General features: G+C 35.7%; 1 pseudogene; it reads left to right on the forward strand.

Annotated features, from left to right (window-relative positions):
• Window positions 1–642: 642 nt before the first annotated feature.
• Window positions 643–6,429, forward strand: LOC105743324 (annotated as a pseudogene).
• Window positions 6,430–8,317: the final 1,888 nt, after the last annotated feature.

Raw genomic sequence — 8,317 nt, forward strand, 5'->3', positions numbered from 1 at the left:
GCTTGTCACCTGGATGGTATAAAGTGGAAATGGGGAAGGACTAATTTTCTTCTGTTCTTTGGAGGGACTCCAGTCTTTGCCTTCTGCTTGGACATCATCTCTTGTCTTCTAGTAGACTCTTTGGCTTCTTCTTCAGGTCATTCAGTCTTTCAGTGCAGAATCTCTTGTCTTTTTTCTCAGATACATCAGCCTCTCGATACAGACTTGCATGGGACACTTAGAGTACTCAAGACCTTGGACTGAAATCTTTGATTTCCTGTGTGCTGACACCCTCTGTGCTATTCCTCATCAACCCTGTGGATGACCATCACAAGTCAATTTTGTAATTTTATATACAAATATATAAATATATGTGATATATCTGTTTCTCCAGTAAAACAGACTGATACAATAAGTGCTATTGTTATCCTACTTCAGATGAGAATTAGGATTTTTAATAATAAAAAAGTTTCTCATTTTCACTCTTGGGTGTTACAGATGACTCAGGTGATTAGTTTATGCTATAGCATGGTGGCTTATACTTGTAATTTCAGCACTCAGAAGGCTGAGTTAGAAGGTTTACTTTGAATTTGGTGACTGGCTGTATAGTCATCTTAAGGCCAGCCCGCACTACATAGCAAGACTCTGTCTCAAAAACCAAGCATGTATGTGAATGGTAAAGGGAAAAAAATGCAATTCAGTCATACAACTAGTGTCTCAGCTTATTGAAAAGGCATGTTTGTGCTAATATAGATTAAAGAAATTTTAATGCCCATATATTGTACTCTGATAACAATATGAAAGATAGAAATATTTAAGATAACCATATGAAATTTTTGTTTTACCTTTTTTCCATAAAATAAAAACAAAGAAGAATAGTGAGCTTGAAATATATATAATAACAAGCAAAAGGGGATCTAGGAGTGCAGGCAATGGAGCTATTACTATACCTTACTCTAATTTAATCTACACATCTCCCAGTTAGCAGAGACAAAAAGTATGAAAAGACAACTTATAAAGATCTGACCTCTCTTGACAACTCAGAAACTTGTCCCTGTTGACCTGTAAGTCAAAACCAGCTTGGCTAATCCTTCTCTCTCTCTCATTCAGCACCATCTTTCTTTTCCCAAGGGTGTTCTCGATTCTCATTGCCATCTGATTCCCTGTGAAAAAATATGAAGAAGAATTGAGCATAAAAATCCCGCAGTTTACCTTAGGATGCTATGTGGAAGCATCCTTCATTGTGTGTCCCAATATTTTCATGGATAGCAAGCTCTGTGCTATTGGCAAACAGCTTCACACCCCTGGCAATGGGAATTCTAGATTCTGCATACTCTTAAAGCAATAAAATAGCAATTCTTTGAGTGTATTGTGTGAAGAACCCAAAAGGAATAGAAGTCTTGGCACATTCTCCCGCTCCCTCCCCCGAGCTTATAATCTAATCTGGGAAATAATATTAAAATAGATGAGGGAACAACTCAAGATACTATGAGCTAAGTTAACATATGTAATACAGGGATGAAGGTAATGAGGTTCTGGTAAATATTTGACATAATCAGCTTTGAAAAAATTTTGCAGTTTTATTTGGTTTATTACTGTGATGAAGCTATTTCTCCATAGCAGATTTCAATCTGCCAACATGAAATTGCTGAATGTGGAGCTGGAAAGTGATGTTTGTGTGGTGGCTGCAGGCGATTGGCATGAGGAGGCTCCAGCACAGCATGGCTTCTGAAAGGGATGGAATTGAAGAACAAGATAGGAACTGAGATGAAATACTTGCAGGAAAGAATTGTGTTTGAGGCCAAGAAGATAGAAACACATGATTTGACCAAGGTCACATGTTTTGATGTTCACAGACACTAGATTAAGTTCTAGATTTTCCAAGACACAGTAATTCTCATTCTCTCTCCCTCCCTTCCTCCCTTCCTCCCTCCCTCCCTTCCTCGCTCCCTCCCTTCCAGCCCTCTTTCTTTCTTTCTTTCTTTCTTTCTTTCTTTCTTTCTTTCTTTCTTTCTTTCTTTCTTTCTTTCTTTCTTTCTTTCTTCCTTCCTTCCTTCCTTCCTTCCTTCCTTCCTTCTTTCTTTCTTTCTTTCTTTCTTTCTTTCTTTCTTTCTTTCTTTCTTCTTTCATCTTTCGGCAGTACCTGGGATTGAACTCAGGACCCTGCACTTGCCAGGCAGGCACTTATGCTACTGAGCTATCTCTAAGGCCCAAATCTATTGTTTCTTGCACCGATATGAACTCACTCAAAGGACTGTTGGGATCCATTGGTCTTTCAGTGTGATCTGTTGTACCCAGGAAGAAAAGAGTGGCAGTAAAGAAGAAATGATAGACAAGAAGACAAGAGCTGGGTTAAGTGGTGATTCATCTGCCTGGCTGGAGAGATGACCCCCTGACCAACAGTATGGACATCTATGGACCCAAACCCTAACCCAAACCCTAACCCTAACCCTAACCCTAACCTTAACCCTAACCCAAACCCTAACCCTAACCCTAAAATTAGGCCTTTCACATATTTGACCCATTTTCATCTTCCATGGCTCCCAGCAAAGAAGAATGAAATGACTGATTTTCAGGGATATGCAAATCTTATGTGAAAATCATTTATAATTTATTAAAAATCACCTTTGATAAAATACAATTCAGCAAAGTATAATACAACAGTACTTGATATAGCATGATATAACTTAGTACAATACAAGGCAGTATGGTTAAGTATCAATAACAAAATTTACCAATATTAAGTATGCATTTTGGTGAATTTTGACAAATTTGTGTACCTTTATTACAAATAATACAATACAGTTTTCCTTTTCCCCAATTATTTTCCTGTTGTCCTTGCAGTTAGTTCCATAGCAGCTCTGGCAAGCATTGATTTTTTTTCTAGAACTATAGGTTACATTTATATTTTCCAGAGTTCCATGTAACTATGATCACTTTATTAACACTTTTGTGTTTGACTTTGATTCAGTGTGTTTTTAAGATTGAGCTATGTTGCTTTTTGTATCAGTAATCTGTTCTTTTTAGTGCTGAACAGTCTTTAGCTATATGAATACATCATAATTTGGACATTTGGTTGTTTGCAGTTTTTGGCTTTTAGGAAGGCAGCTGCTAGGAACATCCATATATAAATATCTCTGTGTGGACACAGTGTTTTCATTTCTGTTGTGTAAATACTTAGAGAAAATTACTGAGTCATGGAGAAAGTATAGATTTAACTTTCTAAAAAGCTGTGACATTTTGTTCTCCAAATTAGTTATACCACTTTATATTTCTTTGCTATAATTTTATAGCAAATTTTGAACTCCCCAACTCTTTCACTTCACTACGAACTTGAGGTGTTAGGCTTTTGAGTTTTATCTACCGGGTGGGGATGCAGTAGCATCTCACGATGGTTTGTTTTTTATTTCTCTAATGGCCAGTGATTTTGAGCATCCTTTCATATGACTGATCATTTCCATCTAGTTTTTCATTTAATTTCCATTTAAATATTTTGCCAAGTTAAAAAATATGTAACATTATTGAGTTTCAGGCAGTCTTCCTATGTTCTGAACTTAATTTTAGACATTTATACTGTGAATAATTTCTCCACTCTGTGGCTTATCACTTTCTTTTACTGACAATGTCTTTTAAAGAGTAGAAGCTTTTGACTTTGATAACATTCTATGTGTGATTTGTTCTTTTATGGTTTATGGTTTTTGTTACCTATCTATCTATGAACTCATTACCTATTTCAAGCTCCTGAGGACTTTATCTTATAATTTTTATCTGCAATTTATAGTTTCGTCTTTATATATGTTTATGATTAATTTTTAGTCATTTTTATTTTGTGTGTATGTCATAAGGTAAAGTTTAAAGTTTAGTTTTCCTACAGAGACATTTATTCATTCCAGATACTTTGTTGAAAGCACCTTAACTCTATAAAAATAACCAGTTGCCTATGAAAAGTGTGGCTTTTGTTTTGATCTTCATTTTATGTCATTGTCTCCCTGCATGGAGACCACAATATCTTGACTACTGAAGTCTTCAAATAAAGTAGGAGGAGACGTTTAACTTTGCACATTTTTTCAAACTTTTTTTTAATTCATAATTTTTTGCATAATCATATACATTTTAGAATGGGAATATGTTTAACTACCATGGCTAGAAGTTTGGGCACCATAAACTTGTGAGTTATTTTGAATTTAAAAAGTGAGACAGATTTATAGTGGATATGATTTGTAGAAGATATGACTTGAAAGTGTTGAAACTGATCGACTAGAATAATGATGAAATCATTGAGGAAGACACAAAAGTTGAAAAGAGTTAATGTCTGTTTTCAAAAATACATAACTTATTGTGAATGCAAGACAGAAATAGAAAAGTCAAAAGACAGTTAAGTCAGAGATTTGGGGAAACAGATTTGAAGACAATTAATGTAGAACTATGAGGGAAAAAATGAGTAGATTATGAAAAGAGAAAAACACAGGCCAAGGATTGACTTGGAGATGGCACAGGATATCATAAAATAGGCAGAAGCCAGATTCATAGAAGACAACTGCATGAATTCTGGGATGGCAGAGTAATAGTGTGATGTCTTGGAAATTAAAGTCAGAGAATGTTTCCATGAATCCAAGCTCAAAAGTGTCAAAGCCCAGCAAGATGAGAAAAAGAGGAAAAAAGTCTTATACTTTAGCATTGGATGTTGTTGAGTGACACTCGAGTAAATGATTTCTTGGGTGCAAACATGGTGGAATTCACTTTCAAGGACTTACAGTGGGTGGGAGTAGACATGTATTTCAGTATTTCTAAAAATGAAGAGAGAACAACAAAGTAACTGTAGAAAACTACAGGATGCTTTCCACACAACTAATACATTTTAAATGAAGGGGCCCTGTGTGCTCTGCCTCATGTAATTACATCAGATTATTTATTGCATATCACTTGGCCCCTGTTGTCTGATGTCTTCCTCCTACATTCAGCTATACAGCTTTTATTTCTCTGTCCACACCACCTCAAGTGTTAAAATTCTTTTTGTTGAAACAAACATTGAAACTAAACCTTTCTTTTCCTCAATCACAACTCTCTTTCTGACTTCACTCAGGACTGCTGGACTCAGAAAAATATATTTCTTTGGAATTCAAGTGATCCATTTCAGACTGTGGCACAGGTTGTTCCACAGATGTTCCCCTTTGAGGGCATGGTGACATGTCTGGGTCATATTACTTCTCTGAAATCATGCCCTAACCCTCAAAATTTAGCTGAACACTGTGGGAAATGTTCTTGGGGATTTGTCACTGAATCCAGCCACCATTTTTCAGATTGTCTCCTTTGAATATTTTACAGTACTATATCTTTTTGTCCTGCACACTTATATTTATGGTTTTACTTGACATGAACTTTACAGGTTTTCCTTTTTATTAAAAAGATCTACATAGCAGATATGTTATTTGTTCGAACAGAGCATGACTTTCTGCCTTTTTCCTGCTTCACATCCTGAAATCACTTTGGTATTGGTGAGGTGTACAAGTTCTCAGAAGGCTTTTCTCTTTTTCTGGGAAACAGTTTGCTCCAGGGTAGATCATATTCAAAGAGGCATAACAAAGTTTATATTTTCATGTACAAGATCCAAAACATTTGCTTGTAACTCACCAAAGAAGAATTAGGCTCACTCTCAGTTCAGCTATTGTTTCTCCTTGTTTGGAAATTCAGTTGATGATGAGAAACTTCCTGCTGATGATTCCCTTTATTGCTTTTAGGCTGATATAGCAGAATAGATAAAGAACTTACAAGTTGCAGACTTCACCTTCTTTGGATCTGCTAGCTTTGAAAATCATCAGGTAACTCTCTTTGTGGTTTTCCTAATCACCTAGTTTTTAACTCTGGCTGGCCACACCATCACTGTGACTATTACCTGCATTAACTTTTACATCCAAACTCCCATGTACTTCTTTCTGAGCATATAGGTAGCTTCAGAGAGAGTGTGAACATTAGTCATTGTCTCACAAATGCTTTTGGATCTCATTTTTCATAACTAGTCCATCTCCTTGGCAGGCTGTGCAACTCAAATGTTCTTTTCTTTGTACCTCAGCCATGGGCAATTGCTTCCTTCACACAGCAATGGGCTATGACCCCTATGTAGCCATCTGTAAGCCCCTGAGATATACAATCATTCTGAGCAAAAGAATGTGTACCAGCTTAGTGTGTGGATCTTTTGGTACTGGAATCATTATGGAAGTTCCCCATGTGACAGCTTCATTTAATTTGGCTTTCTGTGGCAAAGTAGAGGACCCCTTCTTCCACGACATTTATACAATCATAAAACTCTCTTGTGTTGATGCAGCTAACAAAGATATTATCAATTATGGTGCAGATTCATTTGTAATTCTCCTGTCTATATGCCTGATTTACAACTCCTATATCTTTATCATCTCTTCCATCTTTACAAATGCCTCAGTTGCGGGGTGCTAGAAATTCTTTTCCATCTATGCTTTCCACTTCACTGTGGTCAATATCTACTATGGCTGTACCTCCAACATCTACTTACAGGAAGCCTCAGTAACAAAGCTTAATAGTAAAAGATCTTGTTGTTCTATAACCTACACCATCATTTTCCTGCTGAACCTTGTTGTTTCAGTCTCAGAAATAGGAAGGTTGCGATAACCTATGCAGAGCTATGGGCAGAAATGTATTTTAATAGAAAGATTGATTTTTTTGTCAAAAGACATTTACTTGAGTATAATGTGTCTACTCACCCACAAACAGACCATAACAACACACACACACACACACACACACACACACACACACACACATTTAACAAATACAATATCTGTTGAGAGTAATGTACGAGAACTTTTCTTTTTATTTATTTATTTTTGGTGGAACCAGGGATTGAACCCAGGCCCTTGTGTTTGCAGGCAAGTGCTTATTCTACTGAGCCATCTCCCAAGCCCCATTTCATTTTCACATTATAGCAATAGCAGAATGTAGTTTCTATTCTGTTTTGTTATTGTTGTTGCCAGATACAATATAGATTAACCCTACTTGTTTCTGTGCTTGAAAATTTTGGTTTTGAAAACTTGTTTTGTCTCACTTTGGTTGAAATCTCTGACAGTCAAAACCTTGAAAGGGATGTGGAACAGAAACAGTGGCACACATGTGGCAGAATTCTTAGGAAAACTAGCTACAGAGGTAGTGGCTTTCATTTCCCTCTTTGTTTACAAAAGAGAAGGCTTTGATTCTGAAGAATCAAATCATACATCTTGTGACAGTTATTTGAGAAAGGTTTTGCTTACTTCTTGTTGACTGAAACATGAAAAACTTCAAAAAATCCTCTTTTATTATGTTGCCATAATGTCCTTAAGTAGTATCCATTTTTATGTGTATTTCTTTCTCTGGTACAATCAAGCCAAAAGTCTTTTCCCCCCTAAAATTAGGAAGGGAAGAGAAAATACTGGTGGATTTTCTCTGTAACTACTTTTTAATCTAGTTACACTGTTTAAAAAGACTCTTCTATCTTTCAACCTGAAGAAGTGTCTACAATTCATAGTTTTTATATAGTAGCTACAGTGGAACTGAAATTGTTGTCTTAAGTATTGGTTGTGTTGACTCTGGAGCACAAGTTAAATGTCATTAAATTTCATTCTAATAAATAATTCAAACTTCAAGAACTTACTTATACTAACATAAGCATAATCATGCTGTATTATTTTCTATGTTCTATGGGGAAGATTATGGGAATATTTTGGTTTGTAGATATTTCCACCAGAGAGTATATGTACTGAAACAGAGCTAGAAGACATTTCTGAGAAACTCAGGTATGGATAAAACTCTTTTCACATATGGATTCAACCTGTTGTCATTCCTTTTTCAAGTTAGTTGCCATAGTGATAAGAATCATCGAGGTGACTGTGATTTTCTTTTTCTTTTTTTCCCATAATTTTATTGATAAACAAATAGAAATGAGACAGTTTCAAATTAAATTGGTAGGACAGTTTCAATAATTAACACATTGCATATATTCTTCCTAGTGCTTAATTGCTGTACAAGATGCGGACATGATATCCTACTTACAAACACCATTAGAACAAATCACTCTATTCGTTAAGAGAATGTAATTATATACCTATCCTAACCACTTTGAATACACAGATACAAAATGGACATTCATCTGTATACCCTTTTTTTGTTAAGTTCTGTTATTTGAATATTATAGGTATGCAAACTCAGCAAAATATTCTAAAAGAGTCCAGTAGCCCATAATAGTATTGGATCTCCCACTTGACTGGCAATGTCAGAAATTGTTGACCTGAGCTCCCTACAGCTCAACATAACAGTATGGCTTTACTTCCTATAT

This window comes from Octodon degus, unplaced genomic scaffold (genome assembly GCF_000260255.1).
Source record: "Octodon degus isolate 3935 unplaced genomic scaffold, OctDeg1.0 scaffold00116, whole genome shotgun sequence".
Taxonomy (NCBI): domain Eukaryota; kingdom Metazoa; phylum Chordata; class Mammalia; order Rodentia; family Octodontidae; genus Octodon; species Octodon degus.